Source organism: Dermacentor albipictus, chromosome 1 (genome assembly GCF_038994185.2).
Source record: "Dermacentor albipictus isolate Rhodes 1998 colony chromosome 1, USDA_Dalb.pri_finalv2, whole genome shotgun sequence".
NCBI classification, from domain to species: Eukaryota; Metazoa; Arthropoda; class Arachnida; order Ixodida; family Ixodidae; genus Dermacentor; species Dermacentor albipictus.
The window spans coordinates 353571450-353587274 of record NC_091821.1 but is presented as its reverse complement, the minus strand read 5'-3'; the positions used below and the strand labels follow the sequence as shown (position 1 = coordinate 353587274).

Here is a 15825-nt window from a genome sequence, read left to right as displayed (position 1 = left end):
CCACCAGATCCGGTAATTCGGTCAGTCGAGATACGACTCCCGATCTCACCTTCCTCCGAGGTATCGAGGGCACGTGGGACAACCTCCAGGAGGGGCTAGGCAGTGACCATTACATACTTGAAATTATGTTGCGTGTCAAACCCAGACCACCCGCGAGATATGAGTATGTGGACTGGGACCTGTTTCGAAAAATCCGAAATGAAACAGTCCCGCCAGACGAAACTTATGCAGATCTGCTAGATAATCTGAACAAGGCGGTTAAAGGAGCAAGCAAAGAAATCATTACGGATGTTGAAGTTCCTAAAATGGACTCGAGACTTGCTCACCTTCTGGAGGCTAAACACGCCCTCTCAGCCAGGTGGAAGACCCAAAAGCTTAATCGTAGACTCAGATCGAAAATCGCGCTTCTTAACAAGGAGATTGAAACCTATTCGGCCCAGCTCGCCCGGCAGCAATGGGATGAGACGTGTACCGAAACGGACGGGCGTATGCGAAGAGGTAGCAAATGGAGCTTACTTAAAAGTCTCCTCAACGATAAACAATCTAAGGACACTCTTAGCCTTGCAACGGATAGGCTCATTAAAAAGCAAACCGCAATCGGTCTCACCGACAGGGAATTAGCCAACAACTTAGCACGTACTTATCTCCCCCTCGCCGAAGACGCGGATCGCCCAGTAGAGCGTTTGAACTACATGGGATTGTCGGCACCTGATCTAGACGAACCTTTCGCCGTGTCAGAGATCAGACACGTTCTCTTCAATCTAAATGGCAGATCAGCCCCGGGACCAGATGGAATCACGAACAAACTCCTTAGGAACCTAGACGATAGGGCAATCGAGATAGTCACGGCCAAAATAAATGAGGTATGGAAAAGTGGACAGGCCCCGATAGACTGGCGTACCGCAAAAGTGGTACTCATACCCAAACCAGGAAAACCTCCACATATAAATAATCTGCGGCCTATTTCCCTTACATCATGCATCGCCAAGGTTGCGGAGCACGCGATACATAACAGGATCACTGAACATATTGAAAACAAGGAGCTATTTAGACACAATCTAATCGGCTTTAGACAGGCGTTGTCCACGCAGGACGCTATGCTTTTGCTTAAGAAAGCAATCTTTAATAACCCTACTCGCGACGTGAGAGGGATCCTCGCACTGGACCTCTCCAAGGCTTTCGACAGGGTCGCGCATAAACACATCCTGACAGAGATTTCGTCTCTCAACCTGGGCCAGCGGTTTCATGATTACACCAGATCCTTCCTCGCTGATCGCAAGGCACACCTTCGACTAGGCATGGTCACGGGAGGACCCTACGAACTAGGCACCTGCGGCACCCCGCAGGGCTCAGTCCTCTCCCCACTCTTATTTAATATAGCCATGCACAAGCTCTCCACTCGCCTCGCTGCAATTCCGAACGTGGGTCACGTCATTTATGCGGACGATATTACGATCTGGGCGCCGGGCGGATCGCTAGCCATGCTCGAACAGTCGTTACAAAGCGCGTTGGAGGCTACCGAAGAATTTCTTTCAAACACAGGCCTTGAACTCTCCCCCGCTAAATCAGAGCTACTGTTATACCGCCAGTCCAGACAGGGGGTGAGAAATCTTGCGCCTCTGGAAACTCTGCCGGTAGAAATTCGAGCTAAAAATGGGCATCCCATACCGAGGAAGGACTCGGTCAAGATACTAGGTCTCCTCATCGATGCCAAGGGCTGTAACTCGACGGCCCTCAACAGGCTCACTGGACAGGCTAGTAATGTCCTAAGACTTGTAGCCCGCGTCTCAAATCGAAGAGGCGGTCTTAAAGAGGATAATTTGCTCAGAGCTTATCAGGCATTCTTCCTGAGTCATGTCACCTACATCGCGCCGTACCTTAATTGGGGTAAAGCGGAAAAGGCCAAGCTCGACTCCCTAATCAGAACCGGCCTCAAGCGCGTGCTCGGCCTTCCGCAGTCCACAAGCACTGAGAAGCTGCTGGAGCTAGGACTCCATAACACCATCGATGAGCTAATAGAAGCTCACACAGCGGCTCAGATAATGAGACTTTCATCCACTAAGCCAGGGATTAAGATTTTAGAAGAAGCAGGAATCCAACCCAGACATGAACCGGCGACCAAAGTTAGCTTGACCCGGGCAACCAGAGCTCATATCATGGTTGACCCCGTCCCGCGAAACATCCACCCAGTGCATAACCAAGGCAGAAGATTCGCGAGAGCCAAGTCCATCCTTAAAAGGATCAATCAGCAGAAGCTAGATGCCCTCTTTGTCGATGCTGCCAGATATGACAGTGGGGATAAGTTCGCTGTCACGGTGGTAGACGTGGGGGGGCAACCTGGTCAATGCAGCCTCTGTTTATACTAAGTTTGCCCATGTGGCGGAGGAAGCGGCGATCGCTCTGGCTTTTCACAGCTCAAAAGTTCCCGCTATCATCTTCTCGGACTCGCGCACCGCGGTTAGATCGTTCTCGTCCGCCCTCATATCTGAACAGGCGTACAGTATTGTGATCAAAGCACTACGAAGGACTAGGGAGAGTACCGAAGGAGGATACCAAATCTCGTGGTTCCCAGCCCATCTAGACAGCTCAATTAACCCGCTTGGATGTAATCCTAACGAGCAGGCCCACCGGAGAGCGCGCGATTTCACGCACCGCGCTGTCGCGGGTAGCCAGGCTTGGAACGAGGTCAACATCCACAAAGATCCATTAAGTACATTCCACGAAATTGTTTCTCATTATCGACTAGGCAGGAGGACATTTCCACCCCCTCACCCCAAATTGAATAAACCTCAGGCTACCACACTAAGACTCCTGCAAACCCGTACATATCCCACTCCTCGGTCTCTTCACAGGATAGATCCTGAACACTCACAGTCGTGCCCCAAATGTGGTCATGACTCATGCTCCTTTGACCACATGCTCTGGCTGTGCCCAGCCCTTAACGCCTCTCCACCCATCACGAAAGAACAATGGCAGGACTCTCTCAAGAGCAGCAATCTCAACATTCAACTCCAGGCTGTCCAGAGGGCCCACGACATTGCCGCGGGACTTGATCTCCCGGTTCCATCGTGGGCGGAGCCACCGACTTGATCTTCGGGAGCCTTCGGTTTGGCTCCCCGAGGTCTCAGTCCCTCAGGACTCAAATAAAGTTCTTGTCATGTCATGTCATCCTCGACTGCGCTTCGCTTCCCCTGGCACCCATTCTGTAACTCTTATGATCCACCGGTTATCTGCCATACACATTACATGGTCTGCCCAACTCCATTTATTCCCTCAATGTGAAATAAAATATCGGCTATCAGTTTGCTCTTTGATCCACACCGCTCTCCACAACGTCTGTCAACGTTGCACCAAACATTTTTCGTTCCATCGCTCTTTGCGCGGTCCTTAAGAAGTTCTCGAGCTTCGTTAACCTCCAAGTTTCCGCCCCAGAGAGAGATGACGATGATGACGACATAGATGTAATGAATGAAACCGTAACGAGGATGGCTTCAGAGGCAGCAATTGAAATGGGAGGCAAGGCACCAAGGGAACCAGTAGGCAAGCTCTCCCAAGAAACAAAGGACCTAATAAAGAAACGACAAAGAATGAAATCGTCCAATTCAAGAGATGATAGAATTGGCAGAACTGTTAAAACTGATTAACAAAACAAAAATAAGTGATATTCGAAATTATAACGTGAGAAAGACTGAAGAAGCCGTAAAAAAAATGGACGCAGCCTGAAATCAGTGAGAAGGAAACTTGGCATATACGACAAACCAAGATGTATGCACTGAAAGATAAGCAGTGTAATATCAGCAGCAGTCTCGACAGTATAATAAAGGCAGCGGAAGAACTCTATACTGACCTGTACAGCACCCAGAGGACTCAGGAGTACTCTATTCGAAACAATAATGAACAGTATACAAAAACTCCTCCTATAACTAAGGGTGAGGTCAGAAGAGCCTTGCAAGACATGAAACAGGGAAAAGCGGCAGGAGAGGATGGAATAACAGTCGATTTAATCCAAGATGGAGGCGATATAATGCTAGGAAAACTGGCGGCTTCCTATACGAAATGTCTATCGACTGCAAGGGTCCCAGAAAACTGGAAGAATGCAAATATTATACTAATCCACAAAAAGGGAGGCGTTAGAGAACTGAAAAATTATAGGCCGATTAGCTTACTCCCAGTATTATATAAAATATTTACCAAAATAATCTCCAATAGAATAAGGGCAACACTGGAATTTAGTCAACCAAGGGAACAGGTTGGCTTCAGGACGGAATACTCTACAATGAATCACATCCATGTCATTAATCAAGTAATCGACAAATCCACAGAGTACAATCATCCTCTCTATATGAGTTTAATAGATTACGAAAAAGCATTTGATTCAGTAGAGATACCAGCAGTCTCAGAGGCATTGCGTAACCAAGGAAAACAGACCGCTTACGTAAATACCCTAAAAGATATCGACAGATTCTACAGCCACCTTAATTCTACACACAAAAAAAGTAGAAAGATACCTATAACGAAAGGGGTCAGACAAGGAGACACAATCTATCCAATGCTATTCACTGCGTGCTTGGAAGAAGTACCCGCCGTGGTTGCTCAATGGCTATGGTGTTGGGCTGCTGAGGTCGCGGGATCGAATCCCGGCCACGGTCCGCATTTCGATGGGGGCGAAATTGGAAACCACCCGTGTACTTAGATTTAGGAGCACGTTAAAGATCCCCAGGTGGTCGAAATTTTCCGGAGTCCTCCACTACGGCGTGCCTCGTAATCAGAAAAGTGGTTTTGGCACGTAAAGACTCATAATATTTTTGGAAGAAGTATTCAAGCTATTAAACTGGGAAGGTTTAGGAGTAAGGATCGACGGCAAATACTTGAGCAACCTTCAGTTTACCAATGACATTGTTCTTTTCAGCAACACTGCGGACGAGTTGCAACAAATGATTGAGGACCTTAACAGGGAGAGTGTAAGAGTGGGGTTGAAGATTAATATGCAGAAGACAAAGATCATGATAAATCACCGGGCAAGGGAAGAGTTCAAGATCGCAAGTCAGCCTCTAGAGTCTGTGAAGGAGTACGTTTACCTAGGTCAACTAATCACAGGGCACCCTGACCGTGAGAAGGAAACTCACAGAAGAATAAAAATGGGTTGGATCGCATACGGCAGACATCGTGAGCTCCTGACTAAAAGCTTACTGTTATCATTGAAAAGGAAAGTACACAATCAGTGTATTTTACCGGTGCTGACATATGGGGCAGAGGCTTGGAGACTGACAAAGAAGCTTGAGAACAAGTTAAGGACCTCAAAGAGCAATGGAACGAAGAATGCGAGGCATAACTTTAAGAGACAAAAGGAGAGCGGTTTGGATCAGAGAGCAAACTGGTGTAGACGATATTCTAATAGACATTAAGAGAAAGAAATGGCGCTGGGCAGGCCATGTAATGCGCAGATTGGATGACCGTTGCACCATTAGGGTGACAGAATGGGTACCAAGAGAAGAGAAACGCAGTAAAGGACGGAAGAAGACTAGATGGCGCGACGAAATTAGGAAATTTACGGGTGCTAATTGGAATCGGTTGGCGCAGGACAGGGGTAATTGGGGATCGCAGGGAGAAGCCTTCGTCCTGCAGTGGACATAAAATAGGCTGCTGCTGCTGCTGCTGCTGCTGCTGCTGCTGCTGCTGATGATGATGATGATGATGATGATGATGATGATGATGATGATGACGACGACGACGATGACGATGACATCGGAGTAGTACAAGTCAACTTCTCGTGGCATCTCTTTTCACTTCTCCTTCTTTTTCTATTTTTTTTAACCATATACGACTGTGCCTAACTTTCTGGACAGTTGAAGTGGAAATGATTTTTTTTATAAACAGATCTAAGCACACAAGATGTGTGCATTCCTCGGTCCAGTGCACATTAAGAACTTAGATGATGTTAAGTGTTCGAGAAACGCTGGTTCATTATGTGCGCGTATGTTACGTCAAACACACTTCAGGTGCTTCATTGGGAATAGCTTCTGAAAATGTGCATGGCTCCCGCACTGAGAGTGCCATCAACATGAGAAAGTTGAAGTGGATTCTACGTGCGTAATCTATCGCTACGTGATGTATTGAGAGTTCGGTTCCTCATTCATGAGAAAAAATTCGTCACGTGGTACTGCCTGGTTCATACATTGCTTCTTCCGTTCGTTCAGTCTAGTTCATTTATTAATTCCAAAATTAGTCAAATTTATTTTCTGTTGTTCCACGTGCCGAATTATATATATATATATATATATATATATATATATATATTTACTCGAGCATTACACAAATTAAACTAGACCTACTATTGCCGCCATTAGATATCCGCCGTAACATCGCTCTTCTGTGCTTATTCCACAAATATATTTACACTAATAAACGAACCCGGTTGCAACTACAAATACCCCACTCTTTTTCACGCAGATTACATAATCAGTTCAGTTTCATGCGCATATACGGTAAAACAAATGCATTTAATTCATCGGCACTACCACGTGCCATCCGTCTCTGGAATGATCTCCCTGATAACATAGCCTCCATATCTAATCCCGACACGTTCCGCTCTCAGTTACTCATGCTTTTCCCATTTAATACCGTTCACGAGTGACCAATCTAGTGTATGTTATCGTGCATTTTTGCCATGTTGTATATCATTTTCATAAACGGTATTCCTTTGCTCTGTTAACAGTAACAAGTGTTCATGTGCCTTCAGATATTGCTTTGTATTCCTAGTGCCTTCAATATTTTTATAGCTCTGTTCCTATTAGAAATTTGTACTTTTTATACCTTTTACTGTTTAATGTGCCCCCCTTACTTTATGCCCTTCCATAGGGCCTGTAAGGTTCTTTTGAACATTATATATATATATATATATATATATATATATATATATATATATATATATATATATATATATATATATATATATATATATAGTGAGAGCCCCACCACCAACCAGGCTCCGAAACGATGATGAGTATGTACAGGTGAGAATATGAAGCGTATGAATATTGCTCACACTAATTTCCCCGCACGCGTAGTAGGATGCCGCAGTAGTAGCAAACTGGTCGAGGTGGGCTCCATGCGTTGTAAGATGAAACAGGTAGTGGTCTTGTAGTGATAGTATTCAGGGACAAGGGCGGTGCAGGTGCAGGTGTCTGTTGTGGTGGCTGCTGGGAGGGTGGCGCTGTAGAGACAACCTGAGCATATGTTGGTGTAGGGATAGGGTGCGTGATCGGGACTTGCGGGCAGGTCACGGCAGCTATCTCTTCCCTCACTATATGGCATAGGCCGCCACCAGGAGGCATCAGATGGACCTCAGCAGGGTTTGACAAAGCTTGGGCGTGCAGTTCCTCATGGACGATGGAGCGAATCAAGGCACGTAGCTCGCTGTCGTTGGACACCTTGAAACCAGATGTGTCAGGGTGCAGGCGGAGCATATGAAACTCATCGAGACGCTGACACGTACTGATTATGTCTGCGACGGTAGTGGGATTAAGCACTACAAGAGCATTGAATGCCACAGTCCCAATACCCTTCAGCAGGTGGCGTGCACGGTCACTCTCTGCCATCGAGGTGTTCACGCGGCGGCAGAGGGCGAGGACGACTTCTATGTACGAGGTGTACGACTCGCCTGAGTGCTGAATACGTTCAGCAAGCTTCTTCTTGGCGATATCGGAGCGGACAGACGAGTTCGCGAAAATCTGGCGTAGGTGGTGTTTAAAGGTGCTCCAGTTGATGAAATCAAGCTCATGATTGTAAAACCATGTTTTCGCAACGCCGGTTAGGTAGAAGGTGACATGAGCAAGTTTTGCTGATTCGTTCCAGTGGTTAAAGTCACTCACGCGCTCGTATAGCTCCAACCAGTCTTCAACGTCGTCACCTGGAAGCCCAGCAAACACCGGTGGGTCCTACTGAGAGGTGGTGGCTGTCCAAGAAGGGGTTCCCGCAGGCAAGGTGGATGTAGTGGTATTGGTCTGCTGGTCTTGCGACATGGTTGAGTGCAGTTAGTAGAGGCAGCGACCCGAGCGGAGCTCCTGGGATGTAGCGTAGGTGAATCTGGAGAGAGACCGGGAGCGAGAGGACGAAGGGACCGGACCGCACACTCCACCCTTTGTCAGACGAGGTTTGGGCAGCCAGCCTCTTCTTTAATCTCTCGAGTGAGAGCCCCACCATCAGGCCCCAAAACGGTGATGATGAGTATGTACACTGCAGGCGAGAATATGAAGCGCATGAATAGTGCTCACACTAAATATATACATGTACTTAGCTGCCTCGTTCATGCAGTGCTTCTTCCGTTCGTTCAATGTGGTTCATTTATACACACACACACACACACACACACACACACACACACACACACACACACACACACACACACATATATATATATATATATATATATATATATATATATATATATATATATATATATATATATATATATATATATATATATAACGATGCGTCCTTTCGAGTGGAGTTCCCGCTTAACTCTTAAGCAAATTTTATTTGTCTGATGAAAGGCTTTAAGTACAGCTTCATCAGTCCGTTCAATACTTAAATCCTATAGCACTAAGAAATGTTACATGGAAAGTAACCTCACTTCAGTGCCGTATTTTATATCACCGCTGTTGCTGCAGAGCCGAATCCTGTTGCCGCAAAAAATATGTAATGAAGAAAAATGGAAATGTGGTCGCTACGAAACAGGTTTTAAAAAACAAAACTCACACGAGCTCATAGGCTCTTCACAGGTGGCAAATACTCAGCGAAGGCTTTCGCTGCCTCAATTCCAGCGCTCTGCCGAAGGTCACCAACGTGATATACAAAATCTTACTATAAAGAACAAATAGATATGCGTAAAATAAATAGAAGAAAGAAAGATGAGAAAATGCAGTAAATTTGATTGCAGCCTATTTTAATAGGAGCGGCTTCTTCCATAGCAAACCTGTTCGAGCTATTTCTTAAATATTCTTTCTTTTCCCTTTCATTTTTTCTTCTCGTTTTCTTAAATAAAATGTGAAGTATAGGCCGAGCACCGTATGAAGCTTCGTTAGCCTCACAACACGTGGAAATTTGAATGAAAAAGTTAACATTTGAAGATCTTTCTTGAACTCGTTAACCAGACTGTGCTGTATCTTATATTTCTTGTCTTCACGTTAACCCCTTTGATTTATCATTTGCTCTTTCTCTCTCTCACTTTAACCCATGTGAAAATCGTAAAAGCCTGCGCCACTTTGTCGCGTCAAGGGTCTTGTTTTCTTGATTTGATTTATTTGATGATACTGGACGCCTTTGCACTAAAGGGGTCTTCCTTGCAGTCTTGTTTTTAGCGCCTTAAAACATCGAAGCACTCTGGCGCGATTCAGTATGCGCTTCATCAGTTTCGTAAGTCACAGTGAAGGCTCATTTTTGTCCCTCAGCGCATTCTCATAAGAGAATGCTTGTAGTTTCGAAGGGCTCCGCATGTCAGTCTGGATAGCGGCATGCTTGGGCCATGCTTTGAATCAATTACTTTCGGGGATACCTTCAGTTGAGCGGCGTATCGTCCAATGCGACGCCTCACTGAAGCGCCGAACTCAAGCACTCCGTTACTCCGTGACGAGAAAATAACGCTGATCAGAGGCGTGCCGCTTCTTTCGTCATATCCATTTTCACTGCTTCAGCCAACCAAGACGTACTGAAAGTGATGCGGCCGAAATTGATCCTTTGACAATACCGTCCCTGAGCAACAGATGAACTGTACCCGCACTTCCATCATCTTCGATTTCATACAACTTCTTGTAATATCGAAAAGAGTTTGCTAACTTGTTGACCGACGACCACCACAACGGATCCGCTCTCCTCTTCTCAGATGATCCCTGCTTTATCGCAGTGCAAGTTATAGTGAACGGTTCTGGCCCCCACTGATACTAATCTTCCAGTAGAATCACTTTCTCCAGCGGTTACTAGAAGCGTTCACGCATGTTCCACGCTGGCATCTCATCGAATGCATTACCACAGTAGAACCACTTTCTCTCGCAGAGCCCGAAGCTTTCGCGCGAGTCTTACCTTGGCGGCAGGCATACCTTTGAGAGAGAGAGAGAGAAAAGCGGTGTTAACGCTGTAATGGAACAGCCGCAGCTCGTTTACCGAGGCGGCTCTATCAGCGCTCCGCTCCGTAGCCCCGGCGCGCGTAGGAGCCGGTGCAACGACGTGGTCGCGCTTTCTCCCCCGACCACCGGACCACCACACCGCCTCCTTCGCTATCACGAGAAAGAAGTAGAAGGGGCCGCCTGTTGTCTCCCCCTCGCTGCACGCCTCGGTGACGTCACGAGCACTCCTCGCGGCGACCCCGATCTTCGAGTCGCCCAGTCGGTCATGAGCGCCCGTGGAGCAACCAGTTTGCCGCCGAAGCATCCCTGAGTGCTCCCCCCTTTTCTGCGCTCGCGCCGAGAAACCACTCTTTGGATTACCTTTCCGGAGCGGCTGGCCAGCGCTGCTACTCCCGCGTCCAGCGCGAAAGCCAGGTGAGAGCTCGTCTACGCGTGTGGACGGGGCACGACTCTGTGGTCTCGCGGGTGTCCGTGCGCGAAACCTGCTGTCATGTGACCGCACACCTGTCGCCGGTTTCTCATTCGGTGTCAGTCGAAGCTATACGACTCGTTAGCACGGTGTCGGCCCGACGAACACGGAGTACAGAGGGTGACAACCGCGCCTCCTTCAAAGGTGGAGCCGGATGAAGGTACGGTCACCACCCTGCGGTGATCAGCCGTCGCCGGTGTGCTGCCCGTCGTTGGGCTCAAGCGACGACCGCGTGATTGCGTCGTCCGTGTGTGTACACTTCATGCATAGCCTGCCATTCTTGAATGTACCCTTCCGGCATTTCCTATAGTCTTAAAGGCTCTCCGTTTAATATTACAGTAATCATTGCTGTATACGTCGTCGAACCGTGAGACGTGGAGCAGACCGACAGTCGCGTCTCCTTCGACGGATAAAAACGAAGTGAGCGTGCGCTAATGATCGCAGCACCACTTTCGTCGAGTGACAGGCGATCGCGAATTTAGCCTGGATACTGTCATCGAGGTGAAGTTCTAGCATACAGCATGGACCAGATGATTGCTCCTCACGAGCCGATTCTCGCTTTATACGGGACGAACGAGACCAACGTATATGCCATCATTGTCCTTTTCAGTCATTAAGTCGTACAGCCTTGTCATCTTTAATTAACCAAATAAATAAATCTCGTCATATTGCGCAACTTTCGGTATGTATTAGCGAGGGTTATCATCTACCACTATGGCCGCAATGACAGAGTGACCACGTCGATATGCATCTGTAAACGGTGACATGAATGTGAGTTTTCCGGCCGCACACAGAAAGCGACGTCGAGGCGGAGCCGTTGCCGCCATTTACTACAATGCTAACTTCGTGCGCAGCTAGCCGTACCCCTCCACCCGCGCTCCTTCGTCGTTTCCCAAAGTTCAGGAGCCACTTTATAGCGCACAACGGTAAGGAAAATAAAGCTTTTATGATTCTTAGCTAACAACCAATGACAAGAGATTATACAGTTACCACTCGGACACCTTGGACGTCGGAAATAAATTGAAATTTGATAAGTACATGAAAATACATTATCCATCGTACTGTGCACACGCAGAGCCTATCAACAGTCTGCTCAATACCTTTTTCTTTTTTCTTTTGGATACTCAGGGTAGACAGTTACTGCTAAGTTTGGGCCCGCTATACATAACACCACCTATTGCGAATTGATTTGACTTATAATTCCCTGTAAGCGGGTGGCAAATATGCAACAACCGGCGCTACACAGCCACCGTAGCTACCATACAAAGCGCACACTAAATCTTCGCACCAGCGGAAATTCAGGGCCCGTATTTACAGAAAACTTATCTTGCTTGAGAACGCTTTCTTATTCGCCGGCACCCATCGCCTTATGAAAGTGATCGAACAGATAACGATGCGATCGTGGTAGTGATGGCCAATCGCGGACGGCTGTTGTGCAAGAGAAGTTGCGTGGATAGGGTCCCTCAATTTAGCTTATCTCGAGGAAGGAATGCAACTGTTGTGTGTGCTTCTACATAGTTGGGGAAACATCCTTATTGCGAGGTCGTGTACTACAATATAGTCTTTGCCTCCTTTTTGCTGGGGGCGCGATTTTCATTCCGACAGCCAGAAGATACCGAATTGACCGTCTCCCTAAACACGGAGCAGAGGATAACTGTGGCATTTTCGCTTGTTGAAATAGAGAATTCAGCACGTATATTGAATTGAATAATATTCAATCAAAGCATGTAGTCAGGTTGACTCGATAAAGGCACGCGCGTTCAGCTATAATCGATAGCTAGAAGGCAGTGCGACAATGACTGAGTATTAATTCTATACCATTCAAACGCATGCGTCAAATATTTTATTTGTTAACGACGAGTCATTCCCGCAGGGTCACAGGGTGAATTAACATTTTGTTTGGGTTGCTGACATCGACTCTGAGACTCAATCCTCAGCCGTCAGCGCACGTGGAATGTCGGGGGCTTTTTGCCTCTGTCGGCAAGCTTCGCATACCGCAGTAGCAAAAAGAGAGCGCAAGTGAAAGGCGGAGCAACAAGCGTAATGAATAGCTTTTTGTAAACTGGAGAGGAACATTCAAGTGAGACGATTGAAATTTCGCTGGCATATATACCCTAAGAAGCATTAGGTACGTATGCTGTTCGCCTCATTTCATGAATGAAGAAATTTTGCTCACGGCAGCACGGCTTCGCCAGCTTCGTCAAGCTGAAGCATCCATCGAGATATGCACCGATTCTTTGTAGATTTAACTTCCCTTTTAACCTGCCCTACTTGTATTTAGCTAAAAGAAAGGCACCTAGAAAAAGCAAACTGGTACGTGCAAGTGAAATATTGGCAGCGTAAGGAACGAAGGAAGGAAGAAGTGGAGAAGGAAAGGCAGGGAGGTTAACCAGCTTAGCTCAACCGGTTCGCTACCCCACGCATGGGAGCGGGATGGAGGGGCGGGGATGAAGGATGTGGAGGAGAGGGAGAAAGAGCACATATTTATACGCAAAGTATACTTTGCGAATAAATACCAGGATACACAATTATTTCGATGCAAATAATAATGCAGTACCAATATGAACAAAGTGACTGTCGAGCTTGAAGCCCAGCAGAGAAGCTTCATTACGGCCGACGCGAGTCAGTTTGCTATTTCAAGGCGCGGCGATTGGGAAACGTATAGCGTATTGTGCTGTATAAAAAGAAAATATTGCTTTATAAAAGCTTCAGATGACGCGATAAAACAACCAACGCCAAATGCAAACCTGTATAGCGGTTCCCTCCTGAAATGAAATAGTGTTAGCAAGGCCTCGCTTTTCGACCCTTGCGACATGCGCTGAGTGGCATTTGAAGGATTCGTTGTGTAAGCGTTGCGTAGCCAGGTATAGATGGCAACTTAACGCGCTCAGTCGATTTGGCTTCAATATACCTGCCGTCGCTGTCCTTTGTTTGAACATATTTATTTTTATTTGTAACCGTGGAGTCCGTCCTGTCATGGCGGCAAATATCACTTACGCGAGACGACAAAAGGCTCAAAAGCAGGCCGGCCGACAAAGAATCCATTGTCACGGTATAGAAGGGTTACGCGTGGCAAATGAGCGCCCGCTTCTAGTCTTGTATGCGACCCTTGTCACGATCTTCGCGCAGTCGGAGGGGGCGACAGTTTGCTCAGCAAGTCAGGCCGTAAAAAATGCACGCGCCGGAACGGTGCTCGTATATATATATGCAACAGAGCTCGCTCGGACGCGACCGCATTCTCTGACGCGAAGGACAAGGCTCGACCGACCGACTCCCCGAGGGAAGAAAAAGAAGCGACATACGGTCGAAATAAAGAAACAAAAGAATGGAAAAGGAAAGAATTCCGAGGAGTGCGCGATCCAGAGGCGCCACGGGTGTCGCATTCCCCGCGTTATGCCCAAGGACGCATATATCTTTAGACCGAGGCGACAAACACAGCGCGTCAGAGTCCAGCAAAGGAGAAGCGCGATTATTCGCGCCCACAGCTATGAGCGTGCCGTGTTCGATGACACTGGCATCCGGGACTACACGGTTGCCTCGGCGGCGTCGAGAACGACAGGAGGAAAAGCGAAGCTAACGGTGTCGCATGCCGCGGGGCAGTTCGGGTTAGCGGATCAACCAGTTCACCTTGAAGGGCAGTCGTGGCTAGCCAAGAAGGGACACTGCACAGCTGGACTGTTCGCTACGGAGTGCGCATAGAAAGCAGGCTGCTCGAGAGAAGAAAAAAGAAAAGAAGGCCTCTCACGTTGAGACTCTTGAGAGGCGAGAGGCACTGCGCACGCGAGAGGCTGCAGCCATCCGGCAGGTACGAGACGACATTCCAAGAGGGACGCGTAATCCGGCGTCTGTGATTTTCGCCGGCTGCGCTGATTCGGTGGAGAGGGGGTGAGCGAAGCCACAAAGGCTCTGAACCAGAGCGAACGAGGCCGTTGCTGCGGCGTGCCGGGTGCGACGGTGATGACCCCATATACGATGACACACTCTATACAGTACGTGGGCATGGTGGTGGTGATGCTGCTTGACTGTGCCCTTTGCGTTTACTTTCGCACTGAGGCCAGCACCGTGTCAAGCCACGCGTGCCCTTCCCTTCGCTTTTCCCCGCGGTTATACTTGCGTATTCGCAACATGTGTACGTACTTGTGCGCCCGGAACCTGCGTGGTGCAGGGTGTTTGCATTTCTTTCGTATTACGGGGCTGTTTGGCAATGACGGTAGCCGCGACGCTGCCATTTATAGTGCCCAGGTGGCAATGTTGACGTAATCTTACACACCTTTATTCCCTTCACCCTCTTTCCGCCACCCGCGCTCTTCCCTGCAACTATAACTGCTACGCGCGCATCGCTCAAAATCACTGACTGCTTAGGGCCACTTATTTTCTGTATTACTAAAGTCCCGTGGAAAGGCTACATCTTAATCTGTTTGTTGCGTCTTATACGGTCTGATGTGCTGTGGGAAAAGACGACGATGGAGAAATAGTGATCTTGTAGTGTCCATATAATTGCTATCATAATAATAACAGCTCTAGATCTAACCGTCTACGCTCACGTACTGGAGACGCACTGAAGACGGCACGGAGACTAGACCAAAAGTGACTGGTAGCGAGTCGCTGTGCTGAAAGCAATGTCATTCTGTCGATCAGCGCATTCACTTTATTATTCTGGCGAATGTTATCCGTCTGTGAAATGCGTGACCCTCCGATACATCGCAAAAGCACGCCCGCACCGCGTGCATATTACAGATGGACCTCGTGGACATCGAACTGTCTTCGAGCTCTTGTGTGCTTCATGTATGATATAGCGGCCTCCAAATAACCTTTAAGACGAAAAAAAATATGCATATCATTTTTTAGGCACAAGCAAAACCTAGCGCAGTTTCTCTAACCGAGGGCGGCACAAAGGAACTTTCCCTTCTCCGTGGAGTGCGGCATGGCAGCCATAGCTGCTTCATCGCGCTTATGCCTCTCATAAGCCACGCTGCTGTCGATACCAATAAGTATATCAGGTTATTGACAACAAGCATGACGTAAAAGAAAGACGTGTTATCAGAGCGATTCACGTGCTTTCCGCCATTTCTATTCACAATTCAGAACTCAGTGACCACATGTTTTGACCATATAAGAGAAAAGAAAGACAGTCAGAATTTAGATTGCTACACACTTTGGTGCACCCTTCTATCCCCTTCTATGTGCCCTGCAGAAGAAGCATATTAAACCCCCCTATGATTTTCCTTCGTTAAT

The 15825-nt window shown here is 47.6% G+C and overlaps 2 protein-coding genes across 2 annotated transcripts in view; one reads left to right on the top strand and one right to left on the bottom strand.

The window, feature by feature from the left end:
- The window catches only part of LOC135918572 (proton-coupled folate transporter-like), a 147722-nt gene that overhangs the window by 29585 nt on the left and 102312 nt on the right, over nt 1-15825 (bottom strand). The gene's annotated exons all lie outside the window — the stretch shown is intronic.
- kkv (hyaluronan synthase-like protein kkv) overlaps nt 10363-15825 on the top strand; it is a 95688-nt gene continuing 90225 nt past the window's right edge. Inside the window, exon 1 of the mRNA XM_065452181.2 lies at nt 10363-10535. The gene's annotated coding sequence lies outside the window, so the exon portion shown is untranslated. The remainder of the gene's footprint in view (nt 10536-15825) is intronic.